Source organism: Chlorocebus sabaeus, chromosome 14 (assembly GCF_047675955.1).
Source record: "Chlorocebus sabaeus isolate Y175 chromosome 14, mChlSab1.0.hap1, whole genome shotgun sequence".
In the NCBI taxonomy this organism is placed as follows: Eukaryota; Metazoa; Chordata; class Mammalia; order Primates; family Cercopithecidae; genus Chlorocebus; species Chlorocebus sabaeus.
Window position 1 is genome coordinate 70,570,762 of NC_132917.1, and position 27,886 is coordinate 70,598,647.

Below are 27,886 nucleotides of genomic sequence, written 5' to 3' on the forward strand. Positions count from 1 at the left end.
TTTTACAGACAGGCAGATTGCAGCTGAGGGCACAGGGGAGAACTTCCTAAGGGCAGGAACTGCTCAGTAATGGGAAGGTGGAACAGGCTGTCTTGTCAGGTGGGGAGTTGTCTCTGCTGGGAGTCAGAGTGAGCACAGGATGCTGTAAAGGGGCTTTTGTCTTTGCTGAGTCACAGGCAGGGGGAGGACTAGTGACTTCTAAGGTCCTTCAGGTTCTGTGGTAGGTCTTGAGTCAGCAGGATAAGGGGAGTTCATGGCAATGACCTGAGTGTCTGGAAGCTCATCCTCATGCAAAGGGCCTTGTCTGCACCTCATGTGATGGGTCCAACCAAAAAGTGTGCGTCACCCCCATCACCACCAGAAACTGCTGCTTACTTACCGGGAGACTGGCCCAGCCCTGTCCAAGGCTCCTTCCGTTCAGTGCTCAGTCTGCACCCCCCAGTTCCACTCTCAAGGGTGCCGGCCACATCTACACAACCTCAAACATCCAGGTGGAAACTGCAAAACACAAACACGACAAGTGTCAGGGCCTTGCCTGTACCACCATGACTCTTCACCTGATTTATAAGAGCTTCTGGGAAATTCCTTAAAATGAACTTGAAACGAATTTTTATTTTAAAAGCAAATTATGCCTTTAAAAAGGTAAAGAGGCCGGGTGCAGTAGCTCATGTCTGTAATCCCAGCACTTTGGGAGGCCGAGGTGGGGGGATCATGAGGTCAAGAGATTGGGACCATCCTGGCCAACATGGTGAAGCCCCGTTCTACCAAAAGTACAAAAATTAGTCGGGCATCGTGGTGGGTGCCTATACTCCCAGCTACTCGGGAGGCTGAGGCAGGAGAATCACTTGAACCCGGGAAGTGGCGGTTGCAGTGAGCCGAGATCACGCCACTACACTCCAGCCTGGGGGACAGAGTGAGACTCTGTCTCAAAAAAAAAGGTAAAGAAAGCTGCATTATCTTTACAATTGGGATAAAAATTCCTTTTAAAGAGAAGAATTGGATAATCTCTTTGCTGAGTCCTGGCTGGCAAGGCCTCCAGGGACAGCAGTTGCCCTGGCCTAGTGGAGGGTGCAGAATGTGGAACTCCTGCACGAGCCCAGACGGAGTTGCTAGTTGCTGAGCTGAGAGGATCTCCATTCCTAAGACCCCCAAAACACTTCACTAACAGCTGCTAAACTCACAGATGCTAATGTGAGTGATGTCTGGATGCAGCCCAAGACGCAGAAGCAGCCTGAAGAATACTGCATCCCAGGAAAATGGGAGAGTTTTAGATTTGCACAGGCTGTCCATGGGTGAATTCAAGGCCATTTCACCTAGAGTTCGAGGGGAAGAAAGGCCCCAGCGAATACCTGGATAATAGATCCTAAAGTACTACTAAGGAGGAATATAAAGTTGTTAATACCTTACAAACTAGGGTGAGTTACTAGTCTAAAACTCCTAGGAATCAAGGTCTTCAAAGCATTAATTGTCAAAATGTTTAAAAATAAAGACAAGTGATGACAAGTGATCATTTTCCATTTTCACTTGGACATCCTGTTGTTCTGACCCAGAGCTGCTGGGGGCTGTCTCACTCAGGGCTGGCAGCATCCCTGACCACCCCCACCCTACCGCCGCCTGCCCACGGCTCTGGCTCACTGGCAGCTCAGGTTCATCCCCGACCTAGTGCTGTCCAGAGTGGAGCCATTCGAAGAGACTCGTCCCACCAATGAGGGACAAGGAAAACTCATCTTGGTAGGTACAATGTGCCTGTGGGAATCCAGGACACCTGCACACCCACTAAGGCTCAGCCTCCTCCTCAATCCAGCCAGGGGGCCTGGGGCTCAGTGTTTCAGTGCCTGGATGGTCCCTGAGCCCAGTCCTCATGCTCACGATTCTACTTAGGAACTTGTAAGTTGCTTCTAAGAGCGAGACTGCGCGCTGCACATCCAGTGCCGACTGAGGTCTTTCTCCCAGAGGTTCTATTTTTAACTAGAACAGGGTCCCAGCCACCACTTGATGCTGCCTCTCTCCAATGGTGGGGTTTGCTGATGTATCTCCACTGCCCTCCTTAAGGGCCAATCTTGCAGCCTCAAGCACCAGCTTCCTCCCCTTCCCCAGAAGGTCTGAGGCTGCCCTGTGGCCATAACCTGCTAAGATTTGAATTTTCAGAATCTCAGCTACTTTTTGTGTTTACTAATAGAATTAATCCTTTGCCCCCAGAAGTAGCCTGTACCATTCCTGTAAGAAAGCAAACATTTATCCCCAATGTAAATATCCAGTGAACAAAATAATTCCCACCCCAACCCCCACTGCTGCTGAAATTCCCCATCAGAGCACATTCCTTGGGTTATGGTGTTATGCCCTGATTAAAATGAAAATAGTCCTGAGAAGTATTTGAGGCAAGTGTATTATCTAGAAACCATTGTCCTGTGGCAATGAAACTGTCAAATCTCTGATGGTGGAGTTGGGCTGAGCAGGCAAGACAGGCACCAGATCAGCAAGCTTTAATGAGAGAAGGAAGAGAAAGAGGCCTAATGCCAGGGCTGCTCTAGTGAGGCCCCAGCTGCTGTCCTGGGGGAGTTTAGATAATCCTGGCCAGACAGAACCCTCTGAACCTGCTGAAGCTGCTGTACCAAGCACAGCATCACCCCTTGTGCAGCCTTCAGCTTCCCAGCACATGCTTTGAGAACCTAGCTCTCTCCAGCTTCCAGCCCCCACATCCCTCAGGCAGAGCGGAGATGCAAGGGACAGTGTGAGCCACAGTGCCCCATGTAGTGAAAACAGATGCCTGACATCCCCTGGGTGGTTCAGAGAGCACCAGAGGCACAGCCCCCTCAGAGCCACCGGCCCCCTGCTCTTGGTGTGCAATCACGCTGGGATGTGAGGCAGCAGGGGTTAGGGCAGTGCATTCTAGTCCTTGTTGGCTGCTCTGGACTGTGAGCCCGGACATTAAAACACTCAGGGAACTTTGCCTACTCCTGTGTCCTGCAGCCTCTTTAAAAGTCAACCTGCAAACGGACCATCACTCCTGCCCACCCCACACCACAGTCTCCCCCGCCCCCTCCTCTCTGCCCCTACCAACCAGGCATCCCACCATGGGATCCCACCTTGACTCCCTCAATTTGCGCTGCACATTTAATTGGTCACTAAGGTCTCTGGTTTTTATGTCCTAAATATCTCTCCACCCGCAGTGCCAGGCCCTGAATCATGCCTCCATCTCTCCATCCTTTAATGATCTCTGGTCCACAGTCTTTCCTGGCCCATGCCTGACACTGCCCTGCTAAAAATCGATCTCTGTCGCCGGGGGCAGTATTCCTTACCTTTTTTTTGTTGTTGTTCTTTAAAGCCCTGCTTTTCCAACCAAAACCTAATCAAATTTAGCCTTTATTACCAAAATGGCAAGTATACTTTTCACATTTTCCAAATATAAAATGTTAAATCTGAACGGGCTTTGTCAAACCAAATGCACACCCCATGTTAACAATCCAAGCCCATTGATGCCCAGCTGGGAGCTGTGCATTTTTCCCTCTGCCCAGCCCCTTCTCCTTGAGGACAGCTACCCTGTAGGATGAGGCTGAGACTCAGATGACACCTCTACTCCCAGCCCCCTGACCTCTCTGCATTTGCCTCGCTCTCCAGGGGCTATTCCCAGGACCCAAGAGGCACAAAGCAGATTCTTGGTTGGGGCTGGAGTCTGCCAAGAACACCCACCTCTCTTCACCTCCTCCCTGCAGCTCAGGTGTCCTCTCCTCTGGAAGCCTGTCCCCTACACCCCAGCCCTGGGCTCTCACATCACTTTTACTTGCCTCTTCCATTCCACTTGCAGCCCGGCAGCAACAATCTATTACCGTGAGCTCCTGGCAGGCGGCCTGTGTCTCTGCATTTCTCTATCCTCCCTGTTGCAATAGAGCCTGGTGCCAGTTAGGTGCTGAACAAATGTTAGTTGAAGGTAAATTGGGAAGAGCTGGGCCCGCTTAACAAAGCAGCCCTGTCCAGCCCTGAGGTCCCAGCGGCAAGTGAGGCCTGAGGGGAGCTCATGATACAGTGTGAGGAGACAGACCCTGAAGGCTAAGGTGCTGAGTGTTCATGGAGGAGTGCATGGCAGATGCCTCAGTGCCCACATCACCTCTTGTCTTGGTATATAACCCAGTGGCTGGCCCCTCAGCCCCCCTTCTTGCCTAACTTGAGGCAGAATCCAGCAACATATTGCAACTCTTACGTTAACAAATACGACATTAATTATGGGGAGACAGAGAAGAAGGCAATATTACATACCATACAACACACACAGCAACCCCTTTGGCTCTCCCATGTTCAGCCCTGCCCTCTCTCTCTCTCTCACCTCCTCCCTTGAGCACCCCCTCACCTCTCTTGCCTGGGACCCTCCTCTCTGCACAGAGGAGCCCAGGAGCTCCCTCTCAGCCTGGCCAGCTCACTTCCTCACACCTCTGCAGCCCCTCAGCAGGGTCCCTGCTTGGGATTCGCCCTGGTAGGATGGCAGCTGGAGACTACACATCACGAGACACGCTTCCTGTCACCAAGCATCTTCTTCCCTGTCCCACTGAAGACCAAGTACATGTAACCACTGGAGTATGAAATCGCATTTCTATGGATCGTTCCTTGTGGCTATAAGAGAAACAAAGGTCTATAAGGCGAGTAATAGATGCCCGAGTTGTCTGACTTTTTGTTAAAACCAACTTAAGCTTCATGTGCCCTGAGCAGAGGCAGGCGCCGTCTCCTGCCACTTCAGTGGGGGAGTCTCCAGACAGGAACAGACAGTCTGTGTGGCTCAGCACCCAGAGCTCAAAGTGGAAAGACGCAAGCTGCCACTTCCCAGGTGCTCCCCAACAGCCATGGCCATGGGTCCGTCAGCAGTCCTGGCCTCTGAAAGCCCCAGGCCCTGGTCCCACGGGTCAGCTCCCAACAAGGACAGTGTAGCATTTGTTCCAGGACTTAGGCTTGAACTCAGAAGCCAGACTCACCGATCCCTGAATGAGACTCCCACAAGTGAGAGAGGAGACGCTCAGGGCTGAGCTGCTGCTACTTTTCCAGAAGAAATGAAGACAGTTGAATAAGGGACTGGACCACACCCTGCCTGATGTGTTCAGATAGAGAGAAAGCTCATGCCTCTGGCCAGTGGGATTATAGGGAAAGCTTATCATCATTTCTTCAAATACTTCTGAATTTTACAAAGTTCTAGATTATGTATTAACTGCTGTGATCATTTAAGCCAAAAATAGTTGTAAAGAAGAAAGAAAGAGGCAGGACAGCGAGGGTAAAGTCTATGTCCATCTTAGTTGGAAGAATCCTTTAACCCCTTCACTGCTGCAGGCCCCGTAAGTTACTTATTTCTGGGCATCCCTGGTGCAAACATTCCTAGTGAAGTCCAGCGAATTTTAAAAGTCCTCCAGCAAACAGCCTCAAACCTAATAGTTGGTAGGCAATGTTTTTCTGTTCTTCTATCCCGGAATTAGACTGTTGGGGAATGAATGGACTGAGTATTCTTTCTTACGGACTTGGAATCATTCCCATACCCGCTAACTAAATCAACAGTTAATTTGTCAAGTATCTGTTGTTGCCCAGGAATGAGCAAGAACTGGAATTGATGTGAGAGGGAAGATGGCTGGGAGAAACGAGACATGGCCCTGCCTGCTAGAGGCCCACAGTCATGTTTGTATTCATGAAAAACATGCATGTAAATGAAACATGCACAGATACATGCACATATACGCAGATATGTAATTCACTATTAAGGCCAACACACTACAGGGCCCTGACAATGAACGCCGAGGTGATCAGAGATGAATGTGTTCAACGCTTTTTGGGAAGGGAGACTGGAAACCTTGGGTGCACATTATGAGGACCAAGGTCCTGAGTTAGATCCTGAAGAAAGACATTATTCCATCCACAAAAGCTGTGAAACTCCAATAAGTGCCCAGTGCTAGGCCCAGCCCTGCAGTGAAGGACCCAGCATCCTGGTTTTTCGGGAGAGGAAACTGAGACTGCAGGAACCTGGGTGACTTGATTCAGGCTGCAGAGTTGGTGAACGACAGAGCTTGGGTTTGAACCCCTCTAGTTCCAGAGCCTGTTCTCCTTTTACTTCACCACACTTTCTGCCCTCATTCAAACAAAGATGGGCAGATGCCAGGGGCCTGGTAGGAAGTGGGGCGGGGAGGGGAATGGACATCAGCAAATGGCCAGAGCCCAAGTTCTATATTCCTGGTGGAAGCCCTGAGGACTTGGCCAGCACCAGAAAGGATGATTCTACTTCCTATTTCTGGCATGCGGGGCTCAGAACCAAGCTGTTTCCCAGCACAGCAATGGGGATTAGGAGGCAAGGGAGAGAGCAGGCACCTCTGGGACTCGCTCTGACAAAGTGAGCTGAGCTTTTAGGTATAGAAGATCCACTGGCCCCTCAAGAGGACAGGTGGGCTGCAGTGGTGACAGCTGGTGGTGGGTCACCCACCTGCACTTCCAGGGCTGCCAGTCACTGCAGTGTGGGTACAGCCACCTATGAGACTTGCTTCATATGGACTCAATACAATCCTTCCACTAAAAGATCTGCCATGGGTCAGGACCTGGCTCGCCACTGGGGACACAAAGGGATGCAACTGCAATCCCATTTCTCAAAAGGCCCAGGACAGGGGGGTGGGGGGCGGCTCACAGAGAGATGATTACAAGACTGGGGCACAGTGATCTGGTGGAGGTTCATGAAAGTGACCAGGGGGTCCTAACCTCGAGGCTCCAGCACTGGGCTTTAACCCACTCATCAGCAGCCTCTGCCACTGATCACAAAACCATGTGAACCTCATGCCTTCGTGAAAGGAAAGAAAGGGTTGTTGGGGAAGCCCTGGTGATGCAGAGACAGTGCTGAGCTAGCAGGATGGCTGGGCTCAGTCTTCCGACACTCAGTGCCTTCAGTAAAAAGGTCAAACTGGGAGACTATGCAGATAAAAGCCCATCAAAAAGGCTGTCTAATTGAGCTGACTGTCCTGATTTACTGTTGCACCTCAGGCTGTCCTGGAATCCAGTCACAGATACTTTTAAGCAGTCACCTTGCCTGCCTTTTGCCTTCAGGCAACTCAATGGAGCTATATTTTGAAAAGTTTCACCTCAATCAAATTCAAACATGAAACAGTTGATTCTGTTCCTTGGCCCAATCTGAGAGCATCTTTCCTTCAATAGGAAGGTAAAGTGTAACTCATTGGATCATGTGACAGGATTGTCTTGTCCTCGTCCCCAACCACCCCCAGTCAAGAAATCCAGGAAACAGCTATTGGGTATGTATCCTTTTTTGTCTAATAGAATAAGCCATATCCTAAGCCATAAGAGGTGGGAATAAATGCTCATTTGGCACATTAAGGTTGAAGTTGTTTTGTGGGTTCTTTTTATTGGGCATTTCCCCCCACTGTTTGGGCATAAGAGAAAATAGGAACATTTTGCATCTAAACTGGAGGGTAATCCTGCACTATCCCTTCCCTCTCCAGACTGGGGAAGCTGTGAACATTCAAAACTGAAATGAGACCTGGGAGTGCTGGTGTGGAAGAGGGGAAGCAGGAAAGTTAGTAGGCCCAGAGAGAGGAGATGGTGGGAAGCAGAGGGAGTATGTTAAGGGTAGGAGGTTGAAAGGCTCACGTGGGGAACTGCTGGCCTCTGGAACATCCATGTGGAGACATCTCAAAAGCCTAAGCAGTGAGGCTCAGGCCATGATAGGGTGTTAAGAATAGGATGGCAAAAATAGGAGAGATATTGTTTGACTGTCCATTCCTAGGATAGCGAAAATAGGAGAGATGTTGTTTGACTGTTCACTCCTCTCTCCGATGATTCTGTATTCTAAGTGTCTCCTGCAGGATCATCAGTTATCCATATGTTGGATCTCTGTTCTCTAAATCTATTGTTATCGTCTCACTGATTCTGTTGTTGACATTTTCCTTACATTCTGACAGTTTGTCAGTATTTTCCGCTTCACTTATTGGATTTTATTATGGGGATATTAAGGAAAGAGCTATTTCACCTTCTGTATATTTCTGTGTGTATGTTTGCATATCCATGTGTCAGAGACAATGCTATGTGCTCCCCAAACCCATTTCCTCTTCTTCCTGGGAGCCCATGTTTCCCAGCCCCGCTTCTGTCTGGACAGGACCCTAGGGAATGTAAGCCAGTGGAAAATAAGCAGAAATAATGTCATCCCCAGCAGCCAAGCCAAGGCAATTAAGAGCAGAGGTGCCTTCTCCACTCCCTTACTCCTCCCTTGCCTCCCTGCTGGAGGCAGAGGATGCAGTGGAAACTTCCAGGCTCTAGGAAATGATGCAGCCACCAAATGGAAGAAAACGGGAAGTCACTGCAAGCAGCCCACTGAGCATCTATTTGATTGGAGTTTCTGAGGCTGTTGTTACGGCAGGTCACCTACCCTGAAAAACACATTCCCACCTGCCTTTAGGTCAGAATAGTCTTATTCTAGTGTCTCCTGCAGGATCACCAGTTATCCATATGTTGGATCTCTGCTCTCTAAATCTATTGTTATTGTCTCACTGATTCTGTTGTTGACATTTTCCTTACATTCTGACGGTCTGTCAGTATTTCCCACTTCACTGATTTTAATTCAGCAAAATTCATGTGGATTTTAATGCTGATATTAAACATTTTATCATTTTGCATACTATCCTTACTTTATCTCCATTTTCACCTCAAATCTTTCATCTTAGTCTATTCTCCCCCCATGACTCTATTTCTTAGAAATCATGTCTTTTTGAGCCATATATACTAAGGATACCAGCTTTCTGACATTCTTCTGGTTCCTATAGCAGGTTATTATCAGAGGTAAATGCTCCTTTTGAGTCCTCCAGATAATTTATCTTCCCCTGAAATGTATTTTCTCAAGATATTTCTAATTGTTTTTCTTTATTCTCAAATAAGGTGAAATCAAGTCCCCTAAGATACAACTTTCAGGGAAAATAGCTTCTGGCAAAATGTGATGAGAAAGCCACATGTTTTCTGGAAATCAAGTGTGGTGCACACATAATTAATAGTGACTTTTAATACATCCAGGCAATTTCTGTACTAACATGAACAAAGAAATTACCTTAATAATTAGTCCAATTAAAATTAGAGATACAAAAGGACAATTATCAAGGAAACCAGCCCATTCCCACATGCAGATTTTTTAAATGGGTAGTCCATTTAGAGAAAACTTAAAATTCAATCAAACTCATTTCTGGATGGTGGAGTGATTGGTGACTAACATCAGACTCAAGGAAATAAATACTTAGGTGAGCCCACAAATCTTAAAATATGACCCCCTGCTTTGCAATTTCCTGTAATGCCATAAAACTATTAATAAGATAGAGGAAGGAGGGAATGAAAAATAAACATCATGATAGCAATTTGATAACAGGACTATCAGATCCTGGAGACCCAGGCCAGCCTCACTTCTAGGACATCTCCTGCTTAAAGGAATGGCATGGGAGGTGAGTCACACAGATGAGCATAAAGAACACCTTTCTTTGATGTAGGTCTCAGAAGTGAAGGCTGAGAGATCGAAGCCCAGGTATTGATTTGATAGAGGGGTAAAAATAAAATGAGCATTGGCATGACTGTATTCTTCAATTATAAGACATCCTTGATTGATTGGCACACCAATTATTTTAAATATTACTGAGAAAGAAAAAAAAACATTGCTAACTATAATTATAAGTCATCATTGATTGGGGGACACATCCCAACTTCAAAGATGTTGAAATGCGGGGGAAAATGTGTGTCTTAGAATCAACGAAGTAAGGAACTCAACTTAGAAACTGGTGTCACTACTTTGGGACTGCCTTTTACAGGGTGGATGGCATATCATCTACTGGGTCAGGGAGCTGAAGGATGAGACAAGAGAAACAGGCCATGAAGGCCTTGGGAGAGCCCCTTGACACGTGGATTCAGGGCTTATCAGTAGACCAGATTTGTTGGCTGTCAATCCATGCTTCTGCCCAGTACAGTGTCCTGAGAGCTACGACAAGGCAGACTGATGTGCATGGCCCCCAAACAGGTTTTCACTCAATGTGTATCTCAGTACATCTGCTGAGGAAGCATCTTCTTCTACTGTGAAATAAGAGCTTAATGTCATAAGGCAAGACCAGACTAAGATGAGAGGCAACAAGATGAGATAAAAATGGAAATTGACCCACCACCTATATTACTGATTAGGCTCAGCCCATGAAAACCACAAGGGCTTTTGTTCTCCAGAGGGACATAGCACATAGTAGGTGCTCGATCAATGCTAGTTCCCATCCCCTATATTCTCTCTACAAGAACATTCCCAAATCTGCCATTTGATTCTGCCCTGTGTTTTCCCAAAGTTGGGAGTAGAGAGAAAATTAAGAACTATGGTGGGGAGGGGGTAAATAACTCCATAGAGGCCCCAAACTATTTCTCTACATGAAGGACCCAGGGAATTGGTTCCACCATATAGCACCATGGCTACAAATCCAGGCTCTGAATGGCACGAAGGGCCTAGGAATGAATCCCAGCTCTGCCTGTTTCTAGTTCTGTGACCTTGAACAAGTTGCTTAATTTTTCTAAACCCCAGGTTCTTTGTCCAATGTGGAGAAGAACAGTCCCTCCTCAGAGGATTATATAAGATAATATATGAAAGCACAGGCTTTGCACAGGGTCTGACAAATACTAAGGACTCCATAAATGTTAGGTGCTACTATTAAATCATTCCTCATATGGGTTCTTAACACTGCAACAACTGAATTTTTTTTTTCTTTATCACAGTCTGGATTTTATCTAGTCAGCAAGCACACATCTGGGCTGACTGCTCCATCAAATGTTCTCAAGGGAACATCAATGAATCTGAAACGAGCTGAATAAAATCAGGCAGGTTATGTCTGCTGCTGAATTTCTGCACTACAAGACATAGGTAGATTTTTAGCTGATACGCACTCTAAATGGTGGGCTCCGCTTTTCCATCTGAGCAGGTAATCTGCAGCCCACGGTGTTGGTGACAACACTGCTTGCATGCCTGGTGAGAATGTCTGGACTGGGTTACAGGTTTTTTCAGCTAATTCCCTGACCCCCTTGACACAGCCATTAATTACAAGCACAAAATGCTGTGCCCAGCCGTCTCCTGACACACTTGCACCTCAGGAGGATCTTCTTTGAGCTTGAAACTCAAAGAATGGGGTCAGATTTTTGGCCTGGAGGGAAAAAAATGGCAAAGGGCTACAAACAAAGGCCAAAAATCATGAATGGTATAAGGAGGGTAAATGCAAGGGGAGACCCCACCTCTCACCACTTAAGGCATTTCAAGCACATTCAATGAGGATTCATCTACTGGTTAGCAAACAAATGGAATATGTTAGCCCAAGGCAGTGTATGGACCAAAAGAGCCCAGTGATGAGGCCACAGTGAATATCCACCTAAAGACCTCCTTGCATGATGTACACATGGCATAGGCCTTAAAAGCTGTCCTGTGGAAACATGTACCTTCGTGGTATTAAATGAAAAAGGTGTTGGGGTGGACTCAATATACATACTTTCAAGTGCCTTCTCTGTCCAAGCACTGTGCCAGGCACTGTTGCGCCATGCGCCTGTCATTCCAGGGTCCACCCTGTGCTGTGGAATGAGGGCCTCAGCAGCTGTGCTGCCTTGGGTGAGCCCCTCCACCACTGTGTGCTCATTTCTAAATGGCGGCCATTGCAGTACCTCTGCCATAAAAATGTTCCCCCTGCATTTCTGGGTAGCCTCTTCATGAGGGCTTCAGAACTTGGCTCAGCTGCCAGCTTCCTAATGAAGCAGTGCACCTGCCCAGGGCAAGTATGTCTCTGCCCTCACCTAGCCCCACACTGCTCCCCCACACACACCATGCATGTGGGTTTTCCGGAGCTCAGGCCAGGTTGCATGGCTCCCTGGGCTGCTCCCCCAAGCTCCCCACAAGGAGGCCTGCTGTCATCCCTCTTGTGGCTCTTGGCCCCCCTGCCAGGCTCTCTGCTTTTGCTTTGGGGTCTCCTTGACTTGGGCCCCCCTCAAGGCTGCAGGACTCAGGGTTGTTGCTGGCCACAGCCGTGCTTGTGCTCCTCTGACAGAGGCGAGGCACTGTACTAGGTGCCAGCCACTCAGTGGTGAGGGAGATGTGCTCTACATCCTCCACGTGCCGACAGCTGGGAGGCCCCAAACTTTATGCAGTGTTGGGTGTGGACAGGACAGACGTCCACACTGTATCTTGGCTTTCTTTGTGCCCAAGTCTCCCCAGAAAGTGGAACAAAGTCCCCTGATGTCATCTCTCTCCTCTATTGCCTCTTCTTTCTGTTGGGAAGATAACCTTTTAAACCCTTCGTAATCTCAGAAGCATTATCCCATAAGGGTGAAGAACAAAGACGTTGCAGTCTGCCTAGTTTATATCTTAGGTGTACTTTCACAAACTGCAAGCGTTACTGAACCACCCTGTACCTCAGTTTCCTGCAGTCTGCCTAGTTTATATCTTGGGTGTACTTTTCCAAGCTTCAAGGGTTACTGAACCACCCTGTACCTCAGTTTCCTCATCTGTAAAGTAGAGTGGTAATTATGGTAGCCACCCCAAGGGGCTGTTGCAATTAAATGGGTTCATCCATGTAAAACACTGCCTGTCACAGAAGAAGCATTCAATAATGCTGGTCTTATCTGACAGTTTACAGTCGGTGTGGGTAAATCAGAAAACTCGGCTACACTAGCTGAAGAAGGTGAGTACAAGTGAGGACCCGGGAAGAATGTTGTCTGGGAATGTTCCAAGGGAATCAGTATTGGGTTGAATATTCCTCCCCAACTCCCTGCCAAAAATATATGTATGTGTGTATGTGTCCTAACTCCCAGAACCTGTGAATGTGATCTTATTTAGAAAATGGATCTTCACAGATGTAATAAAGTTAAGCATCTCCAGATGAAATCATCCTGGATCATCCAGGTAAGCCCTAAATCCCTTCACAAGTGTCCTTATAAGACACAGACACAAAGGAGATGGCCATGTGAAGATGGAGGTAGAGAATGGAGTGAGGCAGCCACAAGCCAAGGAACACCAGGAGCCATCAGAAGCTGGGAGAGGCATGGAAAGATTCTCCCCTAGAATTTCTGGATGGAGCATAGCCCTGCTGACACCATAATTTTGGACTTCTGGCCTCCAAAACTGTCATGGCGCTTCTCCAACCACGATGTACATGCAAACCACCTGAGGATTTTGCTAACCTGCAGATTCGGATTCAGCAGGTCTGGGATGAGGGCTGAGAGTTTGCATGTCTCAAAGACCCCCAGTGATGCCAATGTTGCTGGTCCACAAACCACACTTTGAGTAGCAAGGTTTAAGAACGTATTGTCATCAGCAGTACCATGAAGACAAAGGAAACCACTGGAAACAAAGGGCAGAGGTTGTAGATCCAGTCAGCCACAACAATGCTGGGCCCCGGTGACAGCATATGAGAGCCCAGCTTTCAGCTGTGGGAAAAAGAGTGGAAGCAAGCCATTGACCTTTAGTGGCATTTGTCCCTGGGCTCAATCAATGCTTCTGAATTGAATAGCAGCTCACCCGGGCAATGCTAATGGGTTTTGACTGCTCCAGTTCATCACTCCCTAACAGGGTCAACCAAGAAGTAGTCGCATCCTTTTTGCTAAGGGGGGACAAAAAGGTTTTATGATTCCTGCCTTATGGAGGACCCAGAATAATTCCTGGGAGAATGGAAATGTTGGTGACAGAATTCCAGTTTCCTAATTTCAATGAACTTGATGGAAATGTATAAATCAAGACTTTTGTGTTAATGCTTTTATGGGCAAAAAACACTTGATCCAAAAAGAAGACAAGAGCTCACCTCTAATGTAGCTTGTGCTCTTCTGTGACTGGGTACTGAGAAGCTCATTTTGGTAGACAAGAGAGGAGAGGCCTCTGGCATGCATGCCCCAGGATGGGAGAGGTAGCTTTACCCACTATAAAAGCCTACGTCAACAACATTTTTAAAAAGCTGGTCTACCAAACCCAACACAGGAATCGGTAGGAGATACAGACAGCCCTTACCTACATTCTCACTGGATTCTCCCACTGCTCTCTCTCCAGCCCCCACCCCACAATGCATCCCACACACAGGGTTATATTTCAAAATGCTCCAGAAAAACCATCCGTGACTTCTTGTGGTCCACAGCCAAATGGTCACAAAGCTTTATACCACGTACAGGCTCTGATCAACCGGTAGTGGCTACCTTTGAAGGGCTTCAGTCCTTCTTCACTCCGTGGGAAGAATGCTAGGATTGATTTCCAGTGTCTGCCATAGACTCAGAGCAGGAAGACTGGGACCCTGCCATTTCTTTCAGGACAATAGGATAAAGTTATCTCGTGGCTTTCAAGCTCCTTGAGCTACCATTAAATCATCTCCCACTCTTTTACATGAAATGCTCACTCCAGACAAAGCCCACACCAGCCCAACACTCCCCAATATGTGACCCTGCCTTTGAGGCTGGGGTCCAGCAGAACTTTCCCCTTCCTCATCCATCCCTCCAATCCCCAACACCTAATTCCCTCTCCCTCTCCTGTGCTCTGGTGCCTCCCATTTATCACTAAACTGCCATCTTTTCCTGCTATTACTCATCTCTGTAGATGAGTCAGGACAAAAATGACTCCTGTATGAGTATTCCCAGATTTTCCACTCCCTCAGACCCTTTTCTTCCCTGAACTCCCAGAAAAGCCTGCCTTGACTCACTGGCTCCTTGGATCTTTAGAATGCAGAATTGGCCAGGTGTGGTGGCTCATGCCTATAATCCCTGCACTTTGGGACGCTGAGGCGGGCAGATCACTTGCAGTCAGGAGTTCGAGACCAGCCTGGCCAACATGGTGAAACCCTGTCTACTAAAATATACAAAAGTTAGCTGGGCGTGGTGATGCACACCTGTAATCCCAGCTACTCGGGAGGCTGAAGCAGGAGAATTGCTTGAACCCAGGAGGTGGAGGTTGCAGCAAGCCGAGATCGTGCCACTGCACGCCAGCCTGGGCGACAGAGGGAGACTCTGTCTCTATAGAATGCAGAATTGCCAGGCAAGGGAGACAGGATAAGAACAGGAGGATGGGACCTTCGAGGACGTCCGTGGATTTGTAGGGGCCTTTTGCTGAGAGAGGAGAAGCTTTGTGAGGTTCAAGGGCAAGGGCATAGCAGAGAAAAGCGAATTCAGAAGAAACACTGCTGTGCTCCGCCTTCTTCCCATGTCATATTCAAGAAAGGCAAGTAAATGCCTGGAGCTACTGCTGGTCACTCTTGTCTGTCCCTGAGGCCACTGCAGTGTCCTCTGTCTGGACCTCATAGGGCATGGCCTGTATGTGCTCTCTTTCCCAGTGCCTTAAAGGGCCATTTCCAGTCTGTCTGCCTGGGTTTCTGGGCTGGGCTCTAGTGTGACAGAGTCAAGAAGGCCCTTAGCATATACCCGACTCCCTCGCTTTACAGATAAAGAGCCTGAAGCCCACAGTGGGGGTCAGTCTGCACCTCAAATTTCACCACGGCTGAGACACATGTGTGAGGAGTCAGTCCTGGGCTGACGTCAGAGTGTGTCTGCCAATACCACTTGTCCTCCTTCGAGAAGAGGTGCATTAGGTGAGTGGATACCAAATCAATCCAGTTTGACAGGTATTGATTGAAGACACTCTCTGAAAAAGGTATTGTGTGTGAAAATACATTAAATGTTCTAGAAAAACATGCTATGGATATTGCCCTTTTGTGAGTTAGTTTATGATGGGATATATACTTTTTGCACAGACAGTAACCATCCCCGCTCATGGGAGAAGCCCTTTGATGTCTGTGCCTTTGGGTCTGGCTTCATGTGTCCCTTTCCACCCACAGGCATAAACCATCTTCTATCTCCTCCTTCTCATCCTCCTCCGACCCACACACAGACACCTTCCTTGAGGACTTGCCTTGTCTTACTCCCACATAGGCAAGTCCAGTGCAGAAAAGTCACCTTGGCAATGTTTATTTTTGATGGTGGGGAAGTAGGGAAGCCTCACTGAAGATCACTCGGGCCTGTCGGCATGGTTTTCCACTGGCAAACTCTCCAAGATACGCTGAGCTTCCAGCTCTCATTGAATGTCGGAGTTACAGGGACTTCGAAGGCAGCCTGGGCTGGGCCTTTACTGGCCTACCCATTCCTCAGCCTTTCCTGCTGACCTCTGCAGGCTCCCATGGCAGCTGGCTCCACGCTGGGTTGGGGGCGATTAGAGGCACTGCCTGAAGACGAGAGAAGATGCCAGGGCATTCCTTCCCTCACGCACTGTCTCAAGAAATATCTCCTCCATGGCCCCAGCTTCTGCCAGAGGCCCACCATGTTTCTTCTAGTTTCTGCAGGATGACCCTGGCCCCTGGGCTGGAATAACACTATCTCCTTCCTCCCTCTGCCTCAGGGTAGGTCTCTGGGCCACCTCCCCAAGCCTTGTTTGTTGGTTGGTTGGTTTTCAGCTCCTTCATTACCTGTGTAAATTTTCTGCATTAAATTCCCTCTGTTGAAACACTTGAAGAAATTTCTGTTTACCTTGTTAGGCCCTGACTGAAACATGGCCCAACCTCTCCCCCACCCCTTCATTGAACTTATGAAGAAACCAAGGCCAAGAGCGGTGTGCTTTGTCCAAAAAAGACTCATGGACACTTAGTTGTCAGTGACTGGCCTGGGTTTCTCAGTTTCTGTACTCCACACCTCTGCAAAATATGGCAGGACATGCTTCCTTTTTAGTTTTAATCCAAAAGAATCCAGAGTCATTGGGGTCAACAGTTTTGAAATGTGTGGCTTCTAAGGAACAACCACAGTTGCAGTTCCAGTCCTTTCACTTTCTAAATACCCCCTTGGACTATAAGGAGCTATTTAAACCTTGTTTCTGAGAGATGGAGACGTCAACTAGAGTAGCCCAGACTGTGACCACAGCCAGGTCACTGCCCGCTTCCACACTTCCATTTCCAGCCTCCATTTCCATACTTAAGGAAACTAACGTAATACAAAATGACCATTTCTAAAAGCATTTAAAACTTTCTTTTAATATGTGCAGCAAAATTCAAGTCCACACATTTTTGGACCAGATGGTTTCTCAACTCTGCAAAGTAGGTTTAAAGTAATAGTTATTTAAGCGTGCCATATATTTTAAATACACAGTGCTTCTGCTAATTAACACTTCATGATTTCTCAAGAGTCCCACAGGCAATAGTTACCATTTGTAAATGCTGAAATACAGTGTCAAGAAAATGAATCCTAGTTTGCTCCCAAATTGCAGCCCTGGGAGGGTTTATGTGAGATATCTCAGCCCTTCCCCACTGTGTTAATGGAGGGGTGAGAAGATGAAAGTGACTGCTCTGGAGCTGGATGCTGGGAACATGTGAACATGATACCACATTGGGCCTCTGCACACAGAGGTTCTTCCAAAGGCAGATCCCCTCCGCCCGTCATGGGCTTATGGGCCAAAATCAGTTACACAGACACCTGCAAGTTAAACAGCGACCTAACAAGAAGACATGGATACACATGCACACATTTACACACACCTGTTGTGTCCTGTGTTTGTAGGACAAAATAGCCACAGTCTACGTAAGCCTGAGAGGCAAGGCAAGCTAATGTACAGGCATGAAGTGAGGCTGGCCTCTCTGCCCCAAATCTCACCAGGCCACTTACATATCCTGCCCTACTCCTCTTTGCCTGAAGTTCAATCATTTAAAGATTGATTTGACTAATATGTCTCCTCTTTTTAAAAGTCAGTGCTCCTGGAAGAGTTGATCAGATACAGTCACATGCTGCATGATTTGGTCAATGACAGACCACATATATGATGGTGGTCCCATAAGATTATAACACTATATTTTTACTGTATTTTTTCTGTGTCTAGATACACAAATACTTACCATTGTGTTGTAACTGCCTACAGTGTTCAGTACGGTCACACACTGCAAGGTTTGCAGCCTAGGAGCAATAGGCTAGACCATATTGCCTAGGTGTGTAGCAGGCTAGGTTTGTGTAATACACTCTCTGATTTTCCCACAATGATGAAATCACCTCACAATGCATTTCTCAGAACACAGTCCTGTCATTAAGCAACATGTGATTAAATTTTTAATCCTTCATACATCAATGTGGCCGAATGAGACAGCTTTCTTCCTGGTGCTTTGCAGACATCAGGGGCTGACAGGTTGGAGAACGCAAAGAAAATATGGAGTGCTTAGGGGAATATACCAGGAGGATGCAGGCTGCCTTGCTTTATTGTAATGGGGGGTCCTGGACACCTGGGCAAGTGGGGAAAAGGGGTATTTAGAAATTGATGGGGCACCAAAGAGAAAAGGAGGAAGAAATGTCTGCTTACCCAGGCTCTGCCCAGGACTACCTTGCCTGGACAGGACGCCACTGTCCACACCTACTACTGTCTCAGGATTGCTTCCTCTTTAGGGTAAAGGAGACGTGAGCAGAAGGCTGACACTAAAGCCGAGGACAAAGGTAATGGCAAAGACTATGTGCGATTAGAAGAAAGTTCACTGCGGAAACTTCTTTATTGAAATCCTAAAAATAGCAAAGAACTAGACTGTGCTTTCACCTGTCACTAGACTGGAAGTTTTAAGCAGACAGAGCCTTGTCTGACTTTGCACACCACCATATCCCCAGCACCCAGAATAGCGTTCATTAAGAGGTGCGCTCAGCGGGAATTGGTTCAGCGTATGAGATGGTACACACTAAAGTGCAAGCAGAGGACACCTCAAGACCCTTCTAATCCCCTCATTTCTCAAGGCCCAGTGACCATGTGTGGCTGCACGGTCTCTTGCTGGAGTTATAAATGGGCTGCTTGAGAAAAGACAAATCCCTCTACAGACCCCACAGAGATGCACTGCTGAGTTCTGCTGTTCCCCAGGGACACTGCCTTCAGTAGGCAGCACCTGCTATATGGCCAGCCCATATGTATCATGTCAGGCAGTCCCACAAGAGGAGGTAGACACTGCACCAACCAGCCTTAAGTTTCCCTTAACCAAATCTTTCAATGAGTGACAGTGTCTGCACCAGAAGACAACAAACGGAAATTCTTTGGGGTACCTCCCACCTTTCATTTTTGAGGCACCACAAGTAAAATGAAACCACTGATATTCTGTGGGACCTGATGCCCCAAGGTAATGTTTATGGTCATATTTTCAATTTTCCCCTCCCTTCTCATTGAGTTGAGAGGATGAAGTGGCACAGGCAGCAGGGGAGAACCCAGCCATGATTCTGAAGGAAGGCAGGACAAAGTGAATGGGCTGGAACCAAGGCATGAAGTTGTACGAAAATATATAGTATGAAGCCTTTGGGTCTTCACAGTTTGCAAAACCATTTTGTCAATCAATCAAAAACAGCTCTGGATATAGCCAGCGACAGACACTCCTTCCTAAAGTTCATCTACACAGATCCAGATGTACGCCCCTTGCTGAATGCTGAGCTTACAGTAAGTCACCAACTAATTCCTGTCCAACTGAGAAACATTTGAATGCAATGATATCTGGACCAACTGAGATCACATATATGTGAAATAGAAAGCTTCTCCCAATTCCTGGGTATGGACTTGACCCCTGCACTATACAGAGAAGGCAAGGCACTAAGCTGGCATCCTGGGCACTGCATCATGAGGGAAAAGCACTGGACAGACTACGAGACCAGGGTCTGGTCCCAGATCTCCCTGAGCCATCCTCAGATGGCCTTCAGGGATGTCAGAGGTGGGCATGGAGACGAGGATCCTGTCTGTCTAGAGCCAAGGCAGTAAGGTCCCCGGGGGCTGGGAGGTTTTTGCCTGTACACAAAGAACTCGGCCAGCTAATGTTTCCTCTGAACCAAGCCCACTGCTTGCCTGGGGAAGTCAGTGTCTTTCCTTTGCGGAGATGAGGGAGACAAAGGAACTTTTTGGAGGGTTTTAGAATGCCACAGCTCACCGCCGGTTATTGGGGAAGGGGGATGTGCAGGAGCTAAATTTGAGCCCCAGTGCTGTGAACTTCACAAGGGGAAAGAGTTGCCGAAACGCCTGGGGGAAACAGTGTAGGGTTCTGGCCTCCATCTGTCTGTTCACACATCTGTCTGATCCGCCTTACCCTGCTAATTAATTCCCATCTCATCACAGCCACTCTTGCCTCATAAGTCTCTCTCACAGTTTCCCATCTAGGTTATTTAGCATTCAAGGATTACATGCTACAAAAATTAGCCACGTTTGAGTAAATTAGCTACTTTTATAAGCCCGGCGTCCAAGGGCCATCTCTATTAGATTTGGCATAGGCTACAATTTTGCAGAATGTTTTCCCTGAGTTTTTCTGGTGGCAGATGTTGCCTCTTGCAGAGAGATGCGAAATAACTGCTGGCTCGTCTTCTCCCCAGTGATCCCTCGGCTGCTTTTTAAGGAGGCTTTAATAATGCATAGGAAGGAAAGGCGGTGCATGCATAAAACACCATGCCACTATCAGGACGTGCTGCCTTGAAATCAGGCCTGGTGGTTAAAGAAAATGGGCCAGTTTTTAGAGGAAGTTTTCTGGTTTGCACCGAGCATGAGGGTTTGGATTGCAGAGCCTTTCCTGAAGATGCCATCTGACAAGTGCAGGTTTGAGCCAACATCAGCTTATCAAGTGCTGAGTTTAATTTCCTCGCAGCAGCCAGGCCACACAAATCATTGCCTGTTGAGGAAGGAAGGAAGGAAGGAAGGAATGCTTTTGATGTAGCCATTGAAAGTGGTAAGGGTGAATGCAGATTTGGCTGAACATGTTGGCTAACAAAACATGTTATCAAAAAGGTGTTCTGGGTCTGGTAAAATATATCAATGTGGTAGAAGGGAATGGAAGATTCTATATCTGGATTCCCAATTTGCAGATTACATAACTGATGTCACTGTGCCACCTGGGAGGGTTTTAATATTGTTAATAATACAGTAAGAGCTGGCGAGTTTTCAGAAATGGCTTGCTGTACTGATAAAGAAAGGATTGCCTTTCTTGTCCCCAAGTCCCAGTGCTTTCCACAGACACACAAAAGCCCACCCCCGGCAGCAGATGAGCAGACTTCATCTCTGTTGTCAAGGAAACCAGTCTGTTCTTAGCTCTAGAATTAGAAAGCCTGGGTCTGGCCTCAGCAGTGCCTTCCACCCACTTCTCCTGCCAGGACCTGCTATCTCCACTCCCCTCTCCCCGGGGACACTGAAGACCCTTTCTCTAGCAAAATCTCTAGCACATCACTGGAGTTGGGGGCTCTATTAGCAGCTCAAATCAACCATTGGGTGGGTGCACAGACCAGATGAACAGACACATGGGGGAAAAATGAGTTTATCTACATAGAAAAGGAAAGGACAATTGGCAAGGATCTAGGACAACCGCCAAGTGATCGAACCATGTTATATGGAATGGCTTAGGGAAGCAGGAGTGGCCACTCAGTGCTGGCCCAGCACTTTCTCCCTCTAAAGCATCTACCCCCACCCCTCACCCCCTCACACACACATGCTGCTCTAGATGACACAGGCAGCCCACTGGCATCACCAGTGGACCAGATCTGGCACTCTGGACTGCCCCAGGGAAGCCTTTTGGGGTAAAAGGTGTTGGTAAAATGCTCCCAGGTCAGGGCACTTAGAGAGTCAGGGGTAGCACACTGGTCTGGAAGGAGGGAAGAGAGGACCCCAATGTCACTACTACCGAGGAAGGGAAAACTGAAATGGAAAGGAAACAGAAAGACAGAGGAGTGAACCAGCCACTGGCAGGAGAGGAGAAAGGATGACCAGTATCTTTGGATATATGCTCTGTGGAAAAGGGTGGGTACAAAATTAAAGAGAGCTCGGACATGATACCCATTCAGGACAGTCTTACCCAGGAAGCAACCATGTGCTTAATTCTCTGAATTCCCCAAGCCAACCATGTCCGTACCCTTTCTGAATTTAGCAGCATCTAGCTTGCACTGCACCCATTTGAGTAAGTGTGTTATCTGTCTCTTTAAACCAAGAGCCCTGAAAGGTCAAGTTCTGACCCATCTTTCTATTTCCCATAGCCCTGGAAGAACCTGCGTGTACTAGGGGCTAGTGAGGATTTGTCTTCATGAGTGAATCCTTATTTTAGACACTGTGAAATCACCTACAGAAAGGGTTCAGAATTTTGAAATAATTATGAGAAAAAATGTTAAACTGTTATCTCTAAAATTTCAAACAATATTAGTTCGATTTTTACTTCTCCTCGTGTTTTTTCCAACTGTCGCAGTTATTATGGTCGCCTTATTATTATTAATGATGATGGTGATCATTTCTTGTCAGCACAGGAAAGGTACAGTGAGACACCCAAACAGAGAAAAGAAGGGAAAACAAAAGAGTGCCCTCTGAATGAAACCCTGAGAACACACAGGATGTTTGGGGGCAGAGATTTGCATAATGATTAACTGAAAAGAAAATGACTCCTCAGCCACTCGGACTAGATGTTAACCTGACAGTGTATTAGCGTATCAAAATTCCATCACACACCTGGGTCGGCCCTGGAGGGATATCACAGGCATGGGGGGCACAGTCCACACAACCCAAATTTAAAATATCTCAAATGTTTTGCTAGAATTTCTCAAACACTGTGAAGAATAGAGTCCCCAGAGGAGCTTTTAAAATTTTCCCTTTTCCTCCCTGATTTGCTGCACCCACATACACAGCTACCTCCGTGCCTTTTTCCTCAAACATCGACCTCCCCACCCCTAAAATTTCCTCTGCCCTAGCCCACTTGCTCTGCCTTCTTTCCCTCCTCCCTCTTTCCCAACAAACTCAGTGTCATTGTGCAAATGTAAAACCTCATTCCACATATCCTTCCTTGATCCCCACGCCCCTGCTCACCTCTCCTTCCAAGTCCAGTCTCTATTACCCCGCTTTCTTTCTCTTTTTTTTTTTTTTTTGAGATGGAATTTCACTCTGTCACCCAGGCTGGAGTGCAGTGGCATGATCTGGGCTCACTGCAACCCCCGCCTCCTGGGCGCAAACAATTCTGCCTCAGGCGCCCGCAGCCACGCCCGGCTTATATATATATATTTTTTGTTTGTTTGTTTGTTTTTTAGTAGAGATGGGGTTTTACCATGTTGGCCAGGCTGGTTTTGAACTCCTGACCTCACATAATCTGCCCACCCTGGCCTCCCAAAGTGCTGGGATTACAGGCATGAGCCGCCATGCCCAGCCCATATTCCCCCACTTTCCATCGCACAAGCCTGACCAGGCAGTCGTGCCTTTCCCCCATCAGGAGGGCACGACAGGGCAAGGGAAGAAGCCCTATATTCAAAACCAGAGTCTCTAACTGCCAGAGGGGCAGAAAGGCTGAGAACAATCAGATAGAGGGTATGATTTGTCTCCCATCACATAAAGACTATGTCACAAAGGAGAATTGGACAGGTATGATGACATAAAGGAGAGAGTCAAAGAGGTACTAGTTGGATTGGCACTAGATTAAGGGCTGAGCCAGCCGGGCAGATGCCTGGAGTCCTAATCATCAAGTAGTGTTAAAATGTCATCAGCATAAAGGAGAAACACAGCACCGGTTAACTTGGATTTCTGGATATGACTCCTCACATAGTGGTGACATTTAAACTGGTTCTGTTCCTATTGAATAGACAGAAAACTTATGATAGCTCCTCACCTGTACTGACTTAGAATTTTTAAGTATTTTTGCAAAATGACCCTCCAGGTTTCATGGTATAAGCATGAAAGTCCCCTGAAGTCTGCAACAACATTCAGTTGAAATTTCTAAACCAAGTAAGACATGACACAGGACACAGTGCTATGTACTGAGATAAGTTATTTAGCTTACTATATAACTTCTAGAACTTTTCATATACTTTTCAAGAAGCTGCCTAGTTCAGAAAATCTTAGTAATAGTTTCTGAAGAGAAATCTATTTTTCCTCACACTGTATGGGACATAATGTGAATCTATTTCTCCCCTCTGTGTTGCTGTGTTGTTGTTGTTGTTGTTTTTTAAGTTGAATGAATGCTCAAACAATATGAGCTTGGAGGTAAGCAGAATCATTAGTCCAGGAGAAGGAGGGAGCATCTATTATAAAAAGGCTTGATACCGTTTTGAAACATTCAATTCATCCAAGTCCCCCTGTCCTGATTCCATCTCCTGAAAAATTCTTCTGATTGTGATTCAGCTTCTCACATTCACATGAGGCCAAAGGAGCGCGAATCCAGGGTAAAACACTACAGCCTGCCTCTGATCTTCACTACCACTCTTTAGAGTGGAAATTACTACCCCCTTTTATAGAAAAGCAAACTGAGACCCAGTGAGTTTCAGCAACTTGCTCAGGAGCACACAGCCAATAAGTGGCAGAGCTGAACACTGGATCTGGGTTCATCTGATTCCAAAGCCCAGTACACTATGAGGTGTCCTGTTGTTTCTGTAGCTTGTTTAATTTTTAAAATAAATTAAACACTACTTGAGAGACATATCTATAAACAAAACAAAAATTCAATAAGGGAAGAACAGAATGTTCAAATGATTACAAATATCCTAAGAAATTCCTGTTTAGGATGCTGTCTGGTTAGTGATCCGTGAGTCAACCTCGCCTAACTTTTCACTAAAAACTAGTGTCAGTTCACACACAAAATTAGATCATAACCCATAAGAACTACAAGAACGAAAACTGACAATTAGCCTAGGACCAGAATGATGGATGATCATTTACTCATCGAGACCAATGAGACTGAAAAGAGAAGCATGAAGAGGGATTGATATAGGCACTTGTCTTTGCTACTTGGAAGAGAGAAAGCTAATCAGCTGAAAGATAATAAAGCTTTATTCCACCCTCATTGCCTGCCTGCTAGCTCAGGGTCTGTACCCTCCAGAAAACTGAGCAATCTTCCCACTGTGATATGGAAGCTACTCCTTGAGAGGCCAGAGCCATTTCACACACGTATTGCCTCATGCTTAATCTGTACCAGGACTGCAGTGCTGGTCATGCAACATGGCCAGGGATAGATGTGGATTCCAATGCTGTATTGCAGCCAGAGATTTGGAGAGACACATAAAAAGTGCCTGTGACAGGATGGGTGTGGGAGTCAGACAAAATCCCCCTCTAGGCTACTGGTAAAGAGATATATCTATGATGAAGTCATAAAATATTACTTAAAATAATTAGCTAAGCCATAAGCAGAAGACTGAAACTGGACCCCTTCCTTATGCCATATACAAAAATCAACTCAAGATGTATTAAAGACTTAAATGTAAAAAAAAAAAAAAAAAAGACTTAAATGTAAAACCCAAAACTATTAAAAAACCCTGGAAGACGACCTAGGTAATACCATGCTGGACATAGGAATAGGCAAAGATTTCATGACAAAGGCACCAAGAGCAATTGCAACAAAAGCAAAAATTGACAAATGGAATCTAATTAAACTTAAGAGCTTCTGCACAACCAAAGAAACTATTAGGAGAGTAAACAGACAACCTACAGAATGGGCAGAAATATTTGCAAACAGTGTATCTGACAAAGGTCTAATATCCAGCATCTATAAGAAACTTAAACAAATTTACAAGAAAAAAAAAACATTAAAAGGTGAGCAAAGAACATGAAGACACTTTTAAAAAGAAAACATACATGTTGCCAACAAGCATATGAAAAAAAGCTCAATATTACTAATCATTAGAGAGATGCAAATCAAAACCACAATGAGATACCATCTCACACCAGGTCAGAATGGTTATTATTAAAAAGTCAAAAAATTACAGATACTGGCAAGGTTGCAGAAAAAAGAAAACACTTATACAGTGTTGGTGGAAGTGTAAATTTGTCCAACCATTGTGGAAAGCAGTGTGGTGATTCCTCAAAGAGCTAAAAGCAGAACTACCATTTGACCCAGCAATCTTATTACTGGTATGTACCCAAAGGAACATAAATCATTCTACCATAAAGACACATGCACACATGTGTTCATTGCAGCACTTTTCACGATAGCAAAGACCTAAATCCCCATCAATGGCAGACTGGACAAAGAAAATGTGGCATATATACACCATGGAATACTATGTGGCCATGAAAAAGAATAAGCTCACGTCCTTCACGGGGACATGGATGAAGCTGGAGGCCATTATCCTTAGCAAACTAACACAGGAACAGAAAACCAAATACTGCACATTCTCACTTATAAGTGGGAGCTAAATGATGAGAACACATAGACACAAAGAAAGGAACAACAAACACTGGGGCCTACTTGAGGGTGGAGAGTGGGAGAAGGGAGAGATCAGAAAAAATAACTATTGCATACTAGGTCTAGTACCTGGGTGGTGGAATAATCTGCACAATAAATCTCCATGAAACAACTTTACCTGTGTCACAAACCTGCACATATACCCTTGAACCTAAAATAAAAGTTAAAAAAAAAACACGAAAATAAATAAATAATAAAATCATTAGCTCAATAAATATGCCCCAGGAAAAAAATAAACAAATTATGGCTTATGATATTTATATCAGAGACAATAAAAGTCAAAGTTAAAAGCGCTAAATGATTCAAAATATTTTTATATTTGAAAAAAGTAAATCCCATAATGAAACTATCATATTGAACTATTATGCACTAAATAACATAGCACTGGACTATATATGTAAAGCAAAAACTGTTGAGAATCAGTAAGAAAATAACAGGATCATAATAATAATGGATTGCCTTAATATGCTTTTCAGTCCTTGACAAAGATGCTTAAAAAAGAGGATAGGAGAATACCAGAAACCTGAATCAGTTGACTAATTAGACTTAAAGGTATCCCTCCTCACTATCCACAATCTCACAATACAAACTCAGAAACCTAATACATTTGGGTGGCAAAAATTACATTACAGTAAGCAATTTCACTGCAAGTATGCAGAACAGAGTAAAATGCTAGTTAAAAACAAAACACCTCAGCTAATAATTTCTTCATTCTAGGAGAAGCATCCTTTATCCTCAGGGAGATGGCAGAGTTTTTGTTGTCTTGTTTTTTGTGGGTTTTTTTTTTTTGTTTGCTTGCTTTTTTTTTTGGTCTAAGAAATCTTTTATTTTTATTTTTATTTATTTATTTTATTGAGACAGGGTCTCACTCTGTTGCCCAGGCTGGAGTGCACTGGCACAATCACAGCTCACTGCAACCTCTGCCTCCCAGGTTCAAGTGATTCTCCCACTTCAACCTCCTAAGTAGCTGGGAGTACAGGCGTGTGCCACTATGCCTGGCTAATCTTTGTATTTTCAGTAGAGATGGGGTTTCACCATGTTGGCCAGGCTGGTCTCGAACTCCTGGCCTCAAGTGATCCACCCACCTCGGCGTCCCAGAGTGCTGGGATTATAGGTGTGAGCCACTGCACCCGGCCTTGGTCTAAGAAATTTTTTGAAGGGTCCTTTAAAATGTGAAAAGTGAGTTCCTGCCTCCTTTGTCAAATTTCACAAATCTTGATGTGGGAGAGGATGATTTAAAAAAAAAAAAAAAAAGATAAATTGCCCTGCAGAGAAAGTTGCCAAAGATCAGCAGTGGGAAAATAATGGAAGACGGAAAGAGAGTCAGGAGCATCAAAACAAGAACACGGCAAAGAGCAGTGGCTCATAGAAAGAAACAGCCAGTGAGAAACTCCCTGTAGCGGTGAATGATCAATAAATTTTGAGAATCACTAACATCTGACACTGAATTTAAAAGTTGTGTATAGTCTTACACTATAATTACCTTCTGATATGCCCAATCCTTTGATTAAGAGTCTGACGTGCAGAAGAGCTTTGTGTTAGTGGTGCTTTGGGAGAATAAAGGAGAAAGGACAGTGAGGGCAAATGTATTAACAAAGAAGGCAGCTCCTTTGGGAGTCAAGCTTTTAAGTGTGATGGATGCTATTGTTCACCAGTACGTGTTTCCTCTCTGCTTTGGCGTACAGGAGAAGATGACACTTCCCCCACCATATTCCAGGTCAGCATTCCCATATGTCTTTTTC

General features: G+C 46.0%; 1 protein-coding gene across 2 annotated transcripts in view; it reads right to left on the minus strand.

Annotated features, from left to right (window-relative positions):
• Window positions 1-27,886, minus strand: part of ADD2 (adducin 2) — a 111,943-nt gene that overhangs the window by 57,450 nt on the left and 26,607 nt on the right. The window contains exons 1-2 of one of the 2 annotated variants that reach the window (XM_007970313.3): window positions 4,962-5,028; window positions 380-498 (exon numbers count right to left, since the gene is read on the minus strand). The gene's annotated coding sequence lies outside the window, so the exon portion shown is untranslated. Of the gene's footprint in view, window positions 1-379; window positions 499-4,961; window positions 5,029-27,886 lie in introns of those variants that run through there. The other variant, XM_007970312.3, reaches the window with a different exon arrangement.